The sequence below is a fragment of the Ranitomeya imitator genome, chromosome 5, assembly GCF_032444005.1.
Source record: "Ranitomeya imitator isolate aRanImi1 chromosome 5, aRanImi1.pri, whole genome shotgun sequence".
In the NCBI taxonomy this organism is placed as follows: domain Eukaryota; kingdom Metazoa; phylum Chordata; class Amphibia; order Anura; family Dendrobatidae; genus Ranitomeya; species Ranitomeya imitator.
The window spans coordinates 476,593,224-476,613,556 of record NC_091286.1 but is presented as its reverse complement, the minus strand read 5'-3'; the positions used below and the strand labels follow the sequence as shown (position 1 = coordinate 476,613,556).

Sequence of the window (20,333 nt, the reverse complement as noted above, 5' to 3'; positions counted from 1 at the left end):
TTGGAATGTTTTATTTTAAAAATCTTAATTTTCAGTGGGCGATGTGAAGACGAGATGGCGGTCTGTCACAGACAGATATCTGAAATCGCTCAAGACTCCTAGTGGCAGCTCGCCGCCAAGGAAGAGGGTGCCCTATGGAGACCAGCTGCAGTTCATATTGGGAAGCCGGAGTTTGAGGAGGTAGATAATATTAAGAAATAGTGTTGCTTGACGTCATGATTTGTATTTTTGTAACCTTTTGTTTTTCTTTTGGTCTGCAGAACAGAAAGCAACGTCTGTGCCCAAACACCTCCGGACCTTAACGATGGTGACACCATGGTGGACAGTATTGGAGAGGAAGTAGAATACAGCATAATGGACAGCCAAGAATCTCCGGGGAACATGTCTTTGTCCGGAAGGTCACCCGAAATTACTGATTCCCTTGGAGAACATGACGTTGCAGCACATACCACTGTGGACGTCATGGAAAGAAGATAGGAGGCGCCGCAGCGGACCGGAGACGCCCATCCGACCAGACCAGCAGCGGGACCGCCCCTGGGTGACTATAATATAACGTCTTTTTCTCCTTTTTCAGGTAACATCAGGGGCTTATCTACAGCATTACAGAATGCTGTAGATAAGCCCCTGATGCCGGTGGGCTTACCTCACCCGTGATTTTTGGGGTGACAGGTTCCCTTTAAGTTTTGTTATAAAATGTCAGTTCATATATATTAAAAAAAGTTTCTTTAATGTAATTAATTTTTATTTTACTTTATTAAAAAAAAAATTATTTTAACTACTCAGATTTCTTATTATCATAAAAATATGAAGATCGGAAATGGGATCTGATTTAAGCAACGGTAAACAATAACAACATGGAAACGATTATTGTTTAAATAATATTTTGTATTTATTAACAATGTTTACAATTTGATTAATTAAAAAGTAGCCTTGGTAGATAGGGATTTGGCGACGGTTGATAGGGATTACGCCTCACATTTTCACAGGTGTTAGCATCTGTGCCGTACAGACTGGTTCATTATTGGATAGGGTTCAGCCGTCATATGTTCTCTGCTGTTATATCTCACGTCCAGTCTTGGGCCTTGATTCTGTTTAGGCATCAGATCTTCTCTGCAGTTCAGGCAGCTCAACACCGGCACAAGAGTATTGCCAGTGCACGGCACCTTCAGGACTCATGAAGTAGTCTGCAAAGGTTTCTCTCACACGCACACCCGTGTTACATTGCCTTCCTTGACCAAAGTTGTCCACTGCATCTAATTCTGACACCTGTGGCTCCTCAACTACCTCAGTGCTGTATTCCCGAGCATAGTTGTGGAGCACACAGCATGCCTTTATCACAGTGTCCACGGTCTCCGGATCTAACTGGATGGCAGTGTGAAAGATCCTCCACCGACTACACATGATCCCGAAGGTACATTCCACATATCTTCGTGCACGGCTCAGCCTATAATTAAAAATCCTCCGCCGGTCATCCAGTGCTCTTCGTGGGTATGGGCGCAGCAGGTGGGGCTTCAAGGGAAATGCCTCATCCGATACCATCACAAAGGGTACTGGATGTGTGGAACCCGGCAAAGGTCTTGGGGCTGGGAGCGTGCCGCCATCTCGAAGAATTTGAAGTCCAATCTGTGATGATTGCAACACCCGAGAATCCCCAGTACTACCATAGACACCAATGTCGATGGCAACAAACTTGTAATGTGCGTCAGCCACCGCCATCAAGACCACTGAAAAATACTTCTTATAATTAAAGAAGCGTGATCCTGATCTTGGTGGCTTTAGCACTCTCACATGTTTGCCATCAACAGCACCTACGCAGTTGGGGAAATTGGCCACAGTTTGAAAGCCTGCTGCAACCTGCAGCCAAGTCTCCTCGGTTGGGCAAGGCATCACGATGGGCCGCAACTTCTGCCAGATGACGGTACATGTGCACCGTACAATTTGCGAGATGGTGGATTGCCAACCCTAAATTGGAGGTGCAGGGATGTGTAGCTCTCTCCTGTGGCTAAAAACCTGAAGAAAGAAAAAAAATAATTTAGAAAACCTACAAACACAAATTGTGTTGCAAGATAAAACATCCACATCATGGCCACTAGCGTTATGGGGACAGAGGCATTGCGGCAGCATTATGAGGGAAACAGGGTGCACTCGCAGCATTGTGGCAGCATTATGAGGGAAACAGGGTGCACTCGCAGCATTGTGGCAGCATTATGAGGGAAACAGGGTGCACTCGCAGCATTGGGGCAGCATTATGAGGGAAACGGTGCACTCGCAGCATTGCGGTAGCATTATGAGGGAAACTGGCAGCATTATGGGGGCACTCGCAGCATAGCATAGCATAGCATAGCAATTGTTACCATCCACCTCTCGTGTCTCCCCTTTTCCCCATAGTTTGTAAGCTTGCGAGCAGGGCCCTCATTCCTCCTGGTATCTGTGTTGAACTGCATTTCTGTTATGCTGTAATGTCTATTGTCTGTACAAGTCCCCTCTATAATTTGTAAAGCGCTGCGGAATATGTTGGCGCTATATAAATAAAAATTATTATTATTATTATAGCGGCAGCATTATGGATTAAACAGGCAGCATTTGTGGCAGCATTTAGGGGGGCACTAGCAGCAAGGCCTTACCGCAAGGTGATGAGCAGCCTTTCTTCTGCAGAGATCGCTCTTCGCATGACCGTATCTTCGTAAGTGAGGTGTGGACCAAGAAGAATTAGAAGACGATCAAATGCCTCAATGGAAAGACGGCAAAACTGAGAAAATTTATCTGGAAAGCTGAAAATAAAAAGGAACATAAAACTTAAATTTTAAACACACACATAATGTATGTTGTATATATCAAAAAAGGTACAAAGAAACACAGCTGTCAATATACCATTTCTCACTATATCTTACCTCCTTAAATCACGATAAAGAACATGGAAGTGTCCCTTTTCCTCCCGTTCATGAATGATGGGATGAACCCACATCCTTTTTTGGCGTCTGCTATCCCTTCTTCTCCAAGATTGCTCCTATGGGAGAATAAAGTATGTGTTATTACATGGAACTGTACAACACATGTAATACAGCTGGCAAGGCTGGGTTCACATTGCGTTCCCCCAGTCCGTTTTGACGGACTTCGTAACACCGCTGCATAATGCGGTGAAACGTAGTCCGCTAGCGCCATTGACTCCTATGTCTGACATCGCTAGCCATGTGCCGTCATTTCAGTGACAGTTGGACCTCTAGACTCTGACTGCAGCATTTCCGGGTCTGTCACTGCTAGCGCAGATGGAGCTAGCAGATGCTCCATCTGCGCTAGTGATGTGCCAAAGTCAGCACTTGCGTTGCAGCAGACCGTGAACGTATGTGTTGAACGGGCTGCTGTACACATTGTGAACCCAGCCTAATACGCAAAGTGTTCACATCTAATGACATTTTCTTACCAGCTCGCTGTAGTGGTGCAGCAAAAGTAGTGCCGTATGCAACAGTAGGCAGTTCTGTTCTGGAGTTAGACGATGGTGCGGCATCTTGAATTCAACAAGGAAGCAAAATGGTGAAGAGGGGTTGGACCAGGAAATGACCTCATGGGTTTTTTTTTTCAACCAACTTTATCTGCTGTAAAAAACGCATAAAAAAACGCACAAAAAACGCATGTAAAAAACGCATAAAAAACGCACAAAAAACGCATGCGGATTTCCTGGGAGTAGTGCCAATTTCTCCTCAGGAAAATCTCAGGAAAATTCTGCACAAAAACCAGACGTGTGCACATACCCTCAAAGTGCTTAAAAGAGCATTCAAGAAGTTTATTATCCCTTTATGTGTTTCACAGGAATGAAAGCAATATGGAAGGAAAAAAATGAAAAATGTTAATTTTTCCCACAAAAATGTTTCTCTGGCTCCGATTTTTTAATTTTCACAAGGGTAACAGGAGAAAATGGATAAAATTTGTTGTACAATTTCTCATGTTATAACATGGAGCTATAAAAAAATACATTTTTCACACGAAAAATATTGGTTTTGCCCCAAATTTTTCATTTTCAAAAGGGTAACAGGAGAAAAAGGACCATATAATCTGGTGTGCGATTTCTCCTGAGTACGCTAATATCACATATGTGGTGGAAAACTGCTGTTAGGGCGCCCAAGGAAAAAATGGATAAAACCCAACTCACCAAAGAAATTCAATAAAACAAAATGCTTTATTAATACAAAAAATAAAACTAAGTAATGCTACATTTGTAAAGGTCCATCAGATAGAATACAAGTAAACTACAGCAAGGTGAGGAGCCATAGTGCTTTTCCAGAGCCTTTGTGCCACCAGTAACATGGAAGCCCCCTATATTTCCAATGACAGATTTCGTACCGTGGAGACTTGATTTTTTGTGTGAATTGAGTTGAAGCTTTTACTGAAAACATTTTGCATAATATTTAAGATCATATTTATCCTAAGCTCTACGCTAAGCACCCACATCGGGGTTTACATCTAAATCTCTGAGTGACATGATTCTGATGAATACCCGAGGAATCCATTCACTACTATAACGAGGCAGCAGTTACACAGTGTTGTCCTTCTTTTCAGAGGTGCACAAAACTCTGCACACCTAAAAAGGATCATAGGCGGCCAGACGGATTTCATAGTACCTCCATCTGCCTCATTATAGGGAAACTTCTGCAAGGGGTTTCGTCTGAATTTTTCCATTTCCCATGGTCCATTTTTGAACGTTTTTATCAGAGATTTACACGGAACCCCCGGTGTAAGCGCTAAGCATAGAGTGCAGGATAAATGTGAGCCGAGTTTTACTGCAATCTTTGGGAGGCAGAATGAACAAACCAACTGTAAATGACGAATTGAATTCATTTATTTTTTACGTCGTTCCTCGTGCGGTATAAGTGATTAGACAACTTTGTTCTTCAGGTCGGTGCGATTACAGCAATACTGGATTTATATGGGTTTTTATATCTGGCTGCTGTCACACACTAGAAAATGCTTTTTTTTTTTAATTCAATTCTCCTTGAGGTAAAAATTATAAGATAACTTTATTCTTTGGGTCAATACAATCACAGCGATACCATATTTATATAATTTTTTATGTTTTGCCACTTTTACACAAAAACAATTTTATAAAAAAAAATAAGGGTATGTGTCCACGATCAGGATGGCCGGCGGTTTCGTCGGAGCGGCAAACCCGCTCTGCGCTAAGCTCTGCCCCCTTGCTGGGACGCGATGATGCCGGATGTGTTCATAGCACACATCCGGGATCATCGCACCCCACCATAGGGCCCTGTGTTATACCTTGCGGCGCCGCAGCAAGGTATACGGACATGCTGCGATCTTAAAAGACGCGCCGCATGTCCGGAGTCGCAGGGCCGCAGCGTGCGTGTTACCACGCATAGTGGAGACGGGATTTCATTAAATCCCCTCCACTATGCTGTAACATCTGGAAGCTGCGTGTTTGACGCTGCGTCTCTATGCAGCGTCAAACACGCAGCGTTTACTTTATTTCCCTGCTGGCAGAGCAGGATGGTGGCCTTTTTTTGCAGGACAAGATGACACTTTCAACGATACTATGTTTATTTAAATTCAACTTTTTGATTGAGATTTATTCCACTTTTTTTTTGATGGTATGATGAGAAAACAGTTTTTTGCCAGGTTTTTTATTTTAATGGCGCTCACTGAAGGGGTTAACTAGAGTGACAGTTTTATAGGTTGGGTCTTCCAGACGCAGCAATACCAAATATGTGCACTTTATTTGTTTATTTTTTGTTTTTACATAAATATATACCGTATATACTCGAGTATAAGCCGACCCCCCTAATTTTGCCATAAAAAAAATGGGAAAACTTAACCCCTTCATGACCCAGCCTATTTTGACCTTAATGACCTGGCCATTTTTTGCAATTCTGACCAGTGTCCCTTTATGAGGTAATAACTCAGGAACGCTTCAACGGATCCTAGCGGCTCTGAGATTGTTTTTTCGTGACATATTGGGCTACATGTTAGTGGTAAATTTAGGTCAATAAATTCTGCGTTTATTTGTGATAAAAACGGAAATTTGGCGAAAATTTTTAAAATTTCGCAATTTTCACATTTTGAATTTTTATTCTGTTAAACCAGAGTTATGTGACACAAAATAGTTAATAAATAACATTTCCCACATGTATACTTTACATCAGCACAATTTTGGAAACATTTTTTTTTTGCTAGGAAGTTATAAGGGTTAAAATTTGACCAGCGCTTTCTCATTTTTACAACGAAATTTACAAAACCATTTTTTTTTAGGGACCACATCACATTTGAAGTCAGTTTGATCTATATGGCTGAAAATACCCAAAAGTGACACCATTCTAAAAACTGCACCCCTCAAGGTGCACAAAACCACATTCAAGAAGTTTATTAACCCTTCAGGTGCTTCACAGCAGCAGAAGCAACATGGAAGGAAAAAATGAACATTTAACTTTTTAGTCACAAAAATTATCTTTTAGCAACAATTTTTTTATTTTCCCAATGGTAAAAGGAGAAACTGAACCACGAAAGTTGTTGTCCAATTCGTCCTGAGTACGCTGATACCTCATATGTGGGGGTAAACCACTGTTTGGGCGCACGGCAGGGCTTGGAAGGGAAGGAGCGCCATTTAACTTTTTGAATGAAAAATTGGCTACACTCTTTAGCGGACACCATGTCACGTTTGGAGAGCCCCCGTGTGCCTAAAAATTAAAGCTCCCCCACAAGTGACCCCATTTTGGAAACTAGACGCCCCAAGGAACTTATCTAGATGCATAGTGAGCACTTTAAACCCCCAGGTGCTTCACAAATTGATCCGTAAAAATGAAAAAGTACTTTTTTTTCACAAAAAAATTCTTTTAGCCTCAATTTTTTCATTTTCACATGGGCAACAGGATAAAATGGATCCTAAAATTTGTTGGGCAATTTCTCCTGAGTACACCGATACCTCACATGTGGGGGTAAACCACTGTTTGGGCACATGGTAAGGCTCGGAAGGGAAGGAGCGCCATTTGACTTTTTGAATGAAAAATTATCTCCATCGTTAGCGGACACCATGTCGCGTTTGGAGAGCCCCTGTGTGCCTAAACATTGGAGCTCCCCCACAAGTGACCCCATTTTGGAAACTAGACCCCAAAATGGGGTCAAGGAACTTATCTAGATGTCTAGTGAGCACTTTAAACCCTCAGGTCCTTCACAAATTGATCTGTAAAAATGAAAAAGTACTTTTTTTTCCACAAAAAATGTCTTTTCGCCTCAATTTTTTCATTTTCACATGGGCAATAAGATAAAATGGATGCTAAAATTTGTTGGGCAATTTCTCCCGAGTATGCTGATACCTCATATGTGGGGGTAAACCACTGTTTTGGCACACGGCAGGGCTCGGAAGGGAAGGCGTGCCATTTGACTTTTTGAATGGAAAATTAGCTCCAGTGTATCCTATTTGATCTATGCAGCAGAGTCTCAGTGTATCCTATGTGATGTATATATGCGAGTCTGTGTATCCTATGTGATGTATAACAGCAGTCTCAGTATTTTCCATGTGATGTATACAGCATTCTCAGTATGTCATATGTGATGTATCCAGCAGTCTCAGTGTATCCTATGTGTTGTAAATACAGTGGTATCAATGTATCATAGGTGCTATACACAGAAGTGTCAGTGTATCCTATGTGTTGTAAATACAGTAGTATCAATGTATCATAGGTGCTATACACAGAAGTGTCAGTGTATCCTATGTGTTGTATATACAGCAGTCTCAGTGTATCATACGTGTTGTATAACAGTAGTCTCAGTGTATCATATGTGCTTTATACAGCAGATTTGCAGTTTATCTTTTGTAAAGCATACATTAATCTCCGTATATCCAAAGTGATGCCAGCAGGGATTTGATAGGTGATTGTGTCATCACGTAGCTCAAACAAGTCAGAGATTTACTTCCTATCTACACATTAGTCCATGGACTTCACTTTGTGTCACACTAGAGATCACACGACCCAAATGACTATAATAAATGTATAGATGTAATAGAGCTTTGATGAAGCAAATTACACTGCTGGAATATTAGTGCTGAGCATGCATTACAAGTGCAAAACAAAATTCCTGGTATACTACTTTAAGTTACAGTTAGATATACCAGCAATTTTTTTTCTGTCTCTTACACTGGTACACTGCTATAATTATTCTCAAAGAAAAAAATAGTTCAATGTCTGACAACTCCAGCATGAGGATTTCTTGATGGAAATCTATCACAAAATGACCTATTGCAACACAAAAACTTCATTTAACCCCTTCATGACCGGAGCTTTTTTCGGTTTTGAGTTTTCGTTTTTCGCTCCCCTCCTTCCCTGAGCCATAACTTTTTTATATTTCCGTCAATATGGCCACTTGAGGGCTTATTCTTTGTGGGACGAGTTGTACTTTTGAATGACACTATTGGTTTTAGCATGTCGTGTACTCGAAAACGGAAAAAAAATTCCTAGTGCGGTGAAATTGCCAAAAAAGTGCAATCCCACACTTGTTTTTTTGTTGGGCTTTTTTCTAGGCTCACCAAATGCTAAAACTGACCTGCCCTTATGATTCTCAAGGTCATTACGAGATCATAGATACCAAACATGTCTAGGTTCTTTTTTATCTAAGTAGTGAAGAAAAATTCCAAAGTTTCCTAAAAAAAAAAATACAAAAATTGCGCAATTTTCCTATACCCGTAGCGTTTCCATTTTTCATGATCTCAGGTTGAGTGAGGGCTTATTTTCTGTGTGTCGAGCTGAATATTTTAACCCCTTAGTGACAGAGCCAATTTGGTACTTAATGACCGAGCCAATTTTTGCAATTCTGACCACTGTCACTTTATGAGGTTATAACTCTGGAACGCTTCAACGGATCCCGCTGATTCTGAGATTGTTTTTTCGTGACATATTGTACTTCATGTTAGTGGTAACATTTCTTCGATATTACTTGCGATTATTTATGAAAAAAACGGAAATATGGCGAAAATTTTTAAAATTTTGCAATTTCCAAACTTTGTATTTTTTTGCCCTTAAATCAGAGAGATATGTCACGAAAAATAGTTAATAAATAACATTTCCCACATGTCTACTTTACATCAGCACAATTTTGGAAACAAAATTTTTTTTTGTTAGGGAGTTATAAGGGTTAAAAGTTGACCAGCAATTTCTCATTTTTACAACACCATTTTTTTTTAGGGACCACATCACATTTGAAGTCATTTTGAGGGGTCTATATGATAGAAAATAATGAAGTGTGACACCATTCTAAAAACTACACCCCTCAAGGTTCTCAAAACCACATTCAAGAAGTTTATTAACCCTTTACGTGCTTCACAGGAACTGAAACAATGTGGAAGGAAAAAATGAACATTTAACTTTTTTTTTGCAAACATCTTAATTCAGAACCATTTTTTTTATTTTCACAAGTGTAAAAACAGAAATGTAACCATAAATTTTGTTATGCAATTTCTCCTGAATACGCCAATACCCCATATGTGGGGGTAAACCACTTTTTGGGCGCACCGCAGAACTTAGAAGTGAAGGAGCGCCGTTTGACTTTTTCAATGCAGAATTGGCTGGAATTGAGATCGGACGCCATGTCACGTTTAGAGAGCCCCTGATGTGCCTAAACAGTGGAAACTCCCCACAAGTGACACCATTTTGGAAACTAGACCCCTTAAGGAACTTATCTAGATGTGTGGTGAGCACTTTGAACCCCCAAGTGCTTCACAGAAGCTTATAACGTAGAGCCGTGAAAATAAAAAATCGCTTTTGTTTACACAAAAATGATCTTTTCGCCCACAAATTCTTATTTTCACAAGGGTAACAGGAGAAATTAGACCACAAAAGTTGTTGTGCGATTTCTCCTGAATACGTCGATACCCAAAATGTGGGGGTAAACCACTGTTTGGGCGCTCCGCAGAGCTTGGAAGAGAAAGAGTGCCGTTTTACTTTTTCAATGTAGAATTGGCTGGAATTGAGATCGGACGCCATGTCGTGTTTGGAGAGCCCCTGATGTGCCTAAACAGTAGAAATCCCCCACAAGTGACCCCATTTTGGAAACTAGACCCCCCATGGAACTTATCTAGATGTGTGGTGAGAACTTTGAATGCCCAAGTGCTTCACAGAAGTTTATAATGCAGAGTCGTGAAAATAAAAAATATTTTTTTTTTCCACAAAAAAGATTTTTTAGCCCCCAAGTTTTTATTTTCACAAGGGTAACAAGAGAAATTGGACCCCAAAAGTTGTTGTCCAATTTGTCCTGAGTATGCTGGTACCCCATATGTGGGGGTAAACCACTGTTTTGGGCGCACGGCAGAGCTCGGAAGGAAGGAGCGCCATTTAACTTTTTGAATGAAAAATTGGCTACACTCTTTAGCGGACACCATGTCACGTTTGGAGAGCCCCCGTGTGCCTAAAAATTAAAGCTCCCCCACAAGTGACCCCATTTTGGAAACTAGACGCCCCAAGGAACTTATCTAGATGCATAGTGAGCACTTTAAACCCCCAGGTGCTTCACAAATTGATCCGTAAAAATGAAAAAGTACTTTTTTTTCACAAAAAAATTCTTTTAGCCTCAATTTTTTCATTTTCACATGGGCAACAGGATAAAATGGATCCTAAAATTTGTTGGGCAATTTCTCCTGAGTACACCGATACCTCACATGTGGGGGTAAACCACTGTTTGGGCACATGGTAAGGCTCGGAAGGGAAGGAGCGCCATTTGACTTTTTGAATGAAAAATTATCTCCATCGTTAGCGGACACCATGTCGCGTTTGGAGAGCCCCTGTGTGCCTAAACATTGGAGCTCCCCCACAAGTGACCCCATTTTGGAAACTAGACCCCAAAATGGGGTCAAGGAACTTATCTAGATGTCTAGTGAGCACTTTAAACCCTCAGGTCCTTCACAAATTGATCTGTAAAAATGAAAAAGTACTTTTTTTTCCACAAAAAATGTCTTTTCGCCTCAATTTTTTCATTTTCACATGGGCAATAAGATAAAATGGATGCTAAAATTTGTTGGGCAATTTCTCCCGAGTATGCTGATACCTCATATGTGGGGGTAAACCACTGTTTTGGCACACGGCAGGGCTCGGAAGGGAAGGCGTGCCATTTGACTTTTTGAATGGAAAATTAGCTCCAGTGTATCCTATTTGATCTATGCAGCAGAGTCTCAGTGTATCCTATGTGATGTATATATGCGAGTCTGTGTATCCTATGTGATGTATAACAGCAGTCTCAGTATTTTCCATGTGATGTATACAGCATTCTCAGTATGTCATATGTGATGTATCCAGCAGTCTCAGTGTATCCTATGTGTTGTAAATACAGTGGTATCAATGTATCATAGGTGCTATACACAGAAGTGTCAGTGTATCCTATGTGTTGTAAATACAGTAGTATCAATGTATCATAGGTGCTATACACAGAAGTGTCAGTGTATCCTATGTGTTGTATATACAGCAGTCTCAGTGTATCATACGTGTTGTATAACAGTAGTCTCAGTGTATCATATGTGCTTTATACAGCAGATTTGCAGTTTATCTTTTGTAAAGCATACATTAATCTCCGTATATCCAAAGTGATGCCAGCAGGGATTTGATAGGTGATTGTGTCATCACGTAGCTCAAACAAGTCAGAGATTTACTTCCTATCTACACATTAGTCCATGGACTTCACTTTGTGTCACACTAGAGATCACACGACCCAAATGACTATAATAAATGTATAGATGTAATAGAGCTTTGATGAAGCAAATTACACTGCTGGAATATTAGTGCTGAGCATGCATTACAAGTGCAAAACAAAATTCCTGGTATACTACTTTAAGTTACAGTTAGATATACCAGCAATTTTTTTTCTGTCTCTTACACTGGTACACTGCTATAATTATTCTCAAAGAAAAAAATAGTTCAATGTCTGACAACTCCAGCATGAGGATTTCTTGATGGAAATCTATCACAAAATGACCTATTGCAACACAAAAACTTCATTTAACCCCTTCATGACCGGAGCTTTTTTCGGTTTTGAGTTTTCGTTTTTCGCTCCCCTCCTTCCCTGAGCCATAACTTTTTTATATTTCCGTCAATATGGCCACTTGAGGGCTTATTCTTTGTGGGACGAGTTGTACTTTTGAATGACACTATTGGTTTTAGCATGTCGTGTACTCGAAAACGGAAAAAAAATTCCTAGTGCGGTGAAATTGCCAAAAAAGTGCAATCCCACACTTGTTTTTTTGTTGGGCTTTTTTCTAGGCTCACCAAATGCTAAAACTGACCTGCCCTTATGATTCTCAAGGTCATTACGAGATCATAGATACCAAACATGTCTAGGTTCTTTTTTATCTAAGTAGTGAAGAAAAATTCCAAAGTTTCCTAAAAAAAAATATACAAAAATTGCGCAATTTTCCTATACCCGTAGCGTTTCCATTTTTCATGATCTCAGGTTGAGTGAGGGCTTATTTTCTGTGTGTCGAGCTGAATATTTTAACCCCTTAGTGACAGAGCCAATTTGGTACTTAATGACCGAGCCAATTTTTGCAATTCTGACCACTGTCACTTTATGAGGTTATAACTCTGGAACGCTTCAACGGATCCCGCTGATTCTGAGATTGTTTTTTCGTGACATATTGTACTTCATGTTAGTGGTAACATTTCTTCGATATTACTTGCGATTATTTATGAAAAAAACGGAAATATGGCGAAAATTTTTAAAATTTTGCAATTTCCAAACTTTGTATTTTTATGCCCTTAAATCAGAGAGATATGTCACGAAAAATAGTTAATAAATAACATTTCCCACATGTCTACTTTACATCAGCACAATTTTGGAAACAAAATTTTTTTTTGTTAGGGAGTTATAAGGGTTAAAAGTTGACCAGCAATTTCTCATTTTTACAACACCATTTTTTTTTAGGGACCACATCACATTTGAAGTCATTTTGAGGGGTCTATATGATAGAAAATAATGAAGTGTGACACCATTCTAAAAACTACACCCCTCAAGGTTCTCAAAACCACATTCAAGAAGTTTATTAACCCTTTACGTGCTTCACAGGAACTGAAACAATGTGGAAGGAAAAAATGAACATTTAACTTTTTTTTTGCAAACATCTTAATTCAGAACCATTTTTTTTATTTTCACAAGTGTAAAAACAGAAATGTAACCATAAATTTTGTTATGCAATTTCTCCTGAATACGCCAATACCCCATATGTGGGGGTAAACCACTTTTTGGGCGCACCGCAGAACTTAGAAGTGAAGGAGCGCCGTTTGACTTTTTCAATGCAGAATTGGCTGGAATTGAGATCGGACGCCATGTCACGTTTAGAGAGCCCCTGATGTGCCTAAACAGTGGAAACTCCCCACAAGTGACACCATTTTGGAAACTAGACCCCTTAAGGAACTTATCTAGATGTGTGGTGAGCACTTTGAACCCCCAAGTGCTTCACAGAAGCTTATAACGTAGAGCCGTGAAAATAAAAAATCGCTTTTGTTTACACAAAAATGATCTTTTCGCCCACAAATTCTTATTTTCACAAGGGTAACAGGAGAAATTAGACCACAAAAGTTGTTGTGCGATTTCTCCTGAATACGTCGATACCCAAAATGTGGGGGTAAACCACTGTTTGGGCGCTCCGCAGAGCTTGGAAGAGAAAGAGTGCCGTTTTACTTTTTCAATGTAGAATTGGCTGGAATTGAGATCGGACGCCATGTCGTGTTTGGAGAGCCCCTGATGTGCCTAAACAGTAGAAATCCCCCACAAGTGACCCCATTTTGGAAACTAGACCCCCCATGGAACTTATCTAGATGTGTGGTGAGAACTTTGAATGCCCAAGTGCTTCACAGAAGTTTATAATGCAGAGTCGTGAAAATAAAAAATATTTTTTTTTTCCACAAAAAAGATTTTTTAGCCCCCAAGTTTTTATTTTCACAAGGGTAACAAGAGAAATTGGACCCCAAAAGTTGTTGTCCAATTTGTCCTGAGTATGCTGGTACCCCATATGTGGGGGTAAACCACTGTTTTGGGCGCACGGCAGAGCTCGGAAGGAAGGAGCGCCGTTTTGGAATGCAGACTTTGATAGAATGGTCTGCGGGCATTATGTTGCGTTTGCAGAGCCCCTGATGTACCTAACCAGTAGAAACCCTCCACAAGTGACCCCATTTTGGAAACTAGACCCCCCAAGGAACTTATCTAGATGTGTGGTGAGAACTTTGAATGCCCAAGTGCTTCACAGAAGTTTAGAATGCAGAGTCGTGAAAATAAAAAATATTTTTTTTTCCACAAAAAAGATATTGTAGCCCCCAAGTTTTTATTTTCACAAGGGTAACAGGAGAAATTGGACTGCAATAGTTGTTGTCCAATTTATCCCGAGTACGCTGATGCACCATATGTGGGGGTAAACCACTGTTTGGGCGCACGGCAGAGCTCGGAAGGGAAGGAGCGTCGCTATGGAATGCAGACTTAGATAGAATGGTCTGTGGGCGTTATGTTGCGTTTGCAGAGCCCCTGATGTACCTAAACAGTAGTAACCCCCCACAAGTGACCCCGTTTTGGAAACTAGACCCCCCAAGGAACTTATATAGATGTGTGGTGAGAACTTTGAATGCCCAAGTGCTTCACAGAAGTTTATAATGCAGAGTCATAAAAAAATATATATATATATTTTTCCACAAAAAAGATTTTGTAGCCCCCAAGTTTTTATTTTCACAAGGGTAACAAGAGAAATTGGACCCCAGAAGTTGTTGTCCAATTTATCCCGAGTACGCTGATGCCCCATATGTGGGGGTAACTCACTGTTTGGGCGCACGGCAGAGCTCAGAAGGGAGGGAGCACTATTTGACTTTTTGAGCGCAAAATTGGCTGTCGTGTTTGGAGACCCCCTGATGTACCTAAACAGTGGAAATCCTCCAATTCTAGCTCCAACCCTAACCCCAACACACCCCTAACCCTAATCCCAACCTGATCCATAATCCTAATCACTAACCCTAACCATAATCACAACCCTTACCCCAAAACAACCCTAATGTCAACCCTAACGATAACCCTAATCAAAACCCTAAATCCAACACACCCCTAATCCTAATCTCAACCCTAACCTCAAACCTAACCCTAATCCCAATACACCCCTAATCACAACCCTAACCTTAACCCTAATCCCAAACCTAACCCTAATCCCAAGCGTAACCCTAATGCCAACCCTAACCCTAATACCAACCCTAATCCAAACCCTAACCCTAATCCCAACTCTAACCCTAACTTTAGCCCCAATCCTAGCCCTAACTTTAGCCCCAACCCTAACCCTAGCCCTAAGTCTACTTTCACACTTGCGTCGTTTGGCATTCCATCGCAATCCGTCGTTTTGGACAAGAAATGGATCCTGCAAATGTGCCCGCAGGATGCGTTTTTTGCCCATAGACTTGTATTGCCGACGGATCGTGACGGATGGCCACACGTCGCGTCCGTCGTGCACTGGATCAGTTGTGTTTTGGCGGACCGTCGGCACAAAAAAACGTTCAATGAAACGTTTTTTTGTACGTCGCATCCGCCATTTCTGACCGCGCATGCGTGGCCGTAACTCCTCTCCCTCCTCCCCAGGACATAGATTGGGCAGCGGATGCGTTGAAAAACTACAGCCGCTGCCCACGTTGTGCACAATTTTCACAACGTGCGTCGGTATGTCGGGCCGACGCATTGCGACGGCCCCGTACCGACGTAAGTGTGAAAGAAGCCTAACCCTAAATTTAGCCCCAACCCTAACCCTAAATTTAGCCCCAACCCTAGCCCTAACCCTAGCCCTAACCCTAACACTAGCCCTAACCCTTGCCCTAACCCTAACTCTAGCCCTAACCCTAATTTTAGCCCCAACTGCTGTTCTCCTGCCGGCCAGCAGATGGAGACAGATGGCGGGCGCACTGCGCATGCGCCCGCCATTTTCTTTTGCCGGCGGCCAGGAGGAGCAGCAGGAGGATCCAGGGACACAGGTGAGTATGATAGGGTCCCCGAATCCCCCTATTTCTCTGTCCTCTGATGTGCGATTACATCAGAGGACAGAGAATTACACTTTACTTTTTTTTTTTTTGCGGTCGCCGGTAAACAGTTAATTACCGGCGGTCGCAAAACAGGGGTTCGTAAAACCGACCCCGATCATGCTCTTTGGGGTCTCGGCTACCCCCGGCAGCTGAGAACCCAAAGATTCTCGCGAGGCCGGCCGGCGGTCGCACTGCGCATGCGCCCGCCATTTTGAAGATGGCGGCACCCACCGGGAGGCACGAGGAGCACCAGGGGAGACAGGTAAGTATTGGGGGGCTACCTGGGACCCCTTTTCTCTGTCCTCCGATGTGCGATCACATCGGAGGACAGAGAAATTAAAAAGAGATCGCGTTTTTGTTTTTTTTTTGCGATCGCCGGTAAACGGTTAATTACCGGCGATCGCAAATGCGGGGTGAGTAAAAAAAACCCCGGAATCATGTTCTCTGGGGTCTCGGCTACCCCCGGCAGCCGAGACCCCGGAGAAAATCCGACTCTGGGGGGCGCTATTTACTTTTTCCACAGCGCGGTTAATTAACGGCGCTGTGGTTTAAGTACCCTTAGCGGCCGCCGTTAAAAGGCGTATCGGCGGTCGCTAAGGGGTTAATGATATCATTTTTGTAAACACAATATCAGAGCAGTCATACAGATATTTGTTGTGAATTCCGCTCTTGGGCTCCCTCCGGTGGTTGTAAGTGGCACTTTTGTGAGTTCTGCTCTTGGGCTCCCTCTTGTGGTTTCTAGTGGTATGGCTGCTCCTTGGAGTTAGCTGTCATCAGCTGCCTCCACTTATCGTCTCTTCTGCTCGGCTATTTAAGTCTGGTTCTATCTTCAGCCAGTGCCACTTGTAAATGGTTCCTGGTTGGATTCACATCTCTTTGGAGTTCCCTGTTATCCTGACCAGTTCAGCTAAGCTAAGTTTTTGCTTGCCCTTTTCTGTCCATAGATTGTGGACTTTTCCATTCTGTGCTTTCTATGTTTGTCCAGCTTATCAGTGTGAATTAATTCTGTCTTGCTGGAAGCTCTGGGAGGCAGATTTACCCTCCACACCTTTAGTCAGGTGTGGAGATTTTTTGTAAACTCTGCGTGGATTTTTGTAGTGTTTTATACTTACCGCACAGTATTCCATCCTGTCCTATCTATTTAGTTAGACTGGCCTCCTGTGCTCATCCTGGTTTCATTCTGTGTATGTCTTTTCCCTCTCCACTCACAGTCATTATTTGTAGGGGGCTAATCTATCCTTTGGGGATTTTCTCTGAGGCAAGATAGCTTTCCTGCTTCTATCTTTAGGGGTAGTTAGCTCTTAGGCTGTGACGAGATGCCTAGGGAGAGTTAGGAGCATTCCACGGCTACTTCTAGTGTTGTGTTGAGCTTAGGGACTGCGGTCAGTACAGTTACCACTTCCTTCAGAGCTCGTTCCATGTTGCTCCTAGACCACCGTATCATAACAGGTATTGTACATATGACCAGGTTTTAAATACATCAGATAGGGATTACATACGTTAGGACTGCTCTGATATGGGTATACCTTGACGTTTGGTAGAGCGGCTTAATATACATTTTTTGCAAAAAAACTTATCAATATACATTTTTTGCAAAAAAACTTATCAACCAAACACCCTGTTTTTTACATCTTTTTACTAGGACTTGCTGTCCCACTGTGATTTTTTGCAACAGAGTGTTTTTGGTTTTACTGTGCATTTTTGTGTTTTCAAAATGTACTTGGTGGTGTGAACATGTCTCTACGGGCTTGTTCACTGTCCGCGCAGCTCATGTGTTCTGTTTTCACATGATATCATTTTTGTGCAGATACGATCTTTTGATCGCCCGTTATTGCATTTTAATGCAATGTCGTGTGGAACAAAAAATGTAATTCTGGTGTTTGATTTTTTTTCTCATTACGCCATTTATCGATCAGGTTAATCCTTTTTTTGATAGATCGGGCAATTCTGAAAGCGGCGATAACGAATATGTGTAGGTTTGATTTTATTTTTATTGTTTTACTTTCAATGGGGCGAAAGGGGGTGATTTAAAATTTTATTTTTTTCGTATTTTTAATCACATTTTTTTTTTAACTTTTGGCATGCTTCAATAGTCTCCTGTTGTGAATTCTGTGGCAGAGCTCCCTCCTGTGGTCACAAGTGGTACTTCGGCTGATTCTCTCTGTGAGCTTCTGTTGGTGGAGGGAAGTGGTACTGCGGCTTCTGAGTTTCCTCCCTCAGGTGATCTGGTGAGGTCATTAGGTGCTTCTCTACTTAACTCCACCTAATGCTTTGATCCTGGCTTCCTGTCAATGTTCCAGTGTTGGACTTGCTTTTCCCTGGATCATTCCTGTGGCCTGCTGCTCTGCATAGCTAAGTTCTTCTTTGCTATTTGTTTGCTATTTTTTCTGTCCAGCTTGTCTAATTTGTTGCTGGAAGCTCTGGGACGCAAAGGGTGTACCTCCGTGCCGTTAGTTCGGTACGGAGGGTCTTTTTGCCCCCTTTGCGTGGTTTTCTTTAGGGTTTTGTGTAGACCGCAAAGTTACCTTTTCTATCCTCGATCTGTTAAGAAAGTCGGGCCTCTCTTTGCTGAATCTATTTCATCTCTACATTTGTCTTTTCATCTTACTCACAGTCATTATATGTGGGGGGCTGCCTTTTCCTTTGGGGTATTTCTCTGAGGCAAGGTAGGCTTATTTTCTATCTTCAGGCTAGTTAGTTTCTCAGGCTGTGTCGAGTTGCATAGGCAGAGTTAGGCGCAATCCACGGCTGCCTCTAGTGTTGTTTGGAGAGGATTAGGGATTGCGGTCTGCAGAGTTCCCACGTCTCAGAGCTCGTTCTATGATTTTGGGTTATTGTCAGATCACTGTATGTGCTCTGACCGCTATGTCCATTGTAGTACTGAATTGCCTTTCATAACAGTACAGGAAGCCCAAAGTACTAATGATTCTCAATAGAGGGAAAAAAGAAGTTCTGAGACCATTTTTTTTTCTTTGCACTGTGTTTTGCCCTTTTTTTCCCCTAGACATTTGGGTGGTTCAGTACACAGGTGTAGCGATGGACATTAGAAGTCTGTCTTCATTTGTGGATCAGCTCTCGGCAAGAGTACAAAAGATTCAAGACACTATTATCAGAAAGCTATGTTGGAACCAAGAATTCCTATTCCTGATTTGTTTTTTGGAGATAGAACTAAGTTTCTGAGTTTCAAAAATAATTGTAAATTATTTCTGGCCTTGAAACCTCGCTCCTCTGGTGATCCAGTTCAACAGGTTTTGATTGTTATTTCTTTTTTGCGCGGCGACCCTCAGGACTGGGCATTTTCTCTTGCGCCAGGAGATCCTGCATTGAGTAATATCGATGCGTTTTTCCTGGCACTCGGATTGCTGTACGATGAACCTAATTCAGTGGATCAGGCAGAGAAAAATTTGCTGGCTCTTTGTCAGGGTCAGGATGAGATAGAGGTATATTGTCAGAAATTTAGAAAGTGGTCCATGCTCACTCAATGGAATGAATCTGCGCTGGCAGCTATGTTCAGAAAGGGTCTCTCTGAAGCCCTTAAGGATGTCATGGTGGGATTTCCTATGCCTGCTGGTTTGAATGAGTCTATGTCTTTGGCCATTCAGATCGGTCGACGCTTGCGTGAGCGTAAATCTGTGCACCATTTGGCGGTATTACCTGAGCTTAAACCTGAGCCTATGCAGTGCGATAGGACTTTGACCAGAGTTAAACGGCAAGAACACAGACGTCTGAATGGGCTGTGTTTCTACTGTGGTGATTCCACTCATGCTATCTCTGATTGTCCTAAGCGCACTAAGCGGTTCGCTAGGTCTGCCACCATTGGTACGGTACAGTCAAAATTTCTTCTGTCCGTTACCTTGATCTGCTCTTTGTCATCGTATTCTGTCATGGCATTTGTGGATTCAGGCGCTGCCCTGAATTTGATGGACTTGGAGTATGCTAAGCGTTGTGGGTTTCTCTTAGAGCCCTTGCAGTGTCCTATTCCATTGAGAGGAATTGATGCCACGCCTTTGGCCAAGAATAAGCCTCAATACTGGACCCAGCTGACCATGTGCATGGCTCCTGCACATCAGGAGGTTATTCGCTTTCTGGTGTTGCATAATCTGCATGATGTGGTCGTGTTGGGGTTGCCATGGCTACAAGCCCATAATCCAGTATTAGATTGGAAATCCATGTCGGTGTCCAGCTGGGGTTGTCAGGGGGTACATGGTGATGTTCCATTTCTGTCAATTTCGTCATCCACCCTTTCTGAGGTTCCAGAGTTCTTGTCTGATTACCGGGATGTATTTGATGAGCCCAAGTCCGATGCCCTACCTC

At 42.1% G+C, this 20,333-nt stretch overlaps 1 protein-coding gene across 4 annotated transcripts in view; it reads right to left on the bottom strand.

Moving 5' to 3' along the window:
* The window catches only part of PHC3 (polyhomeotic homolog 3), a 179,695-nt gene that overhangs the window by 7,249 nt on the left and 152,113 nt on the right, over positions 1-20,333 (bottom strand). The window lies entirely within an intron of this gene.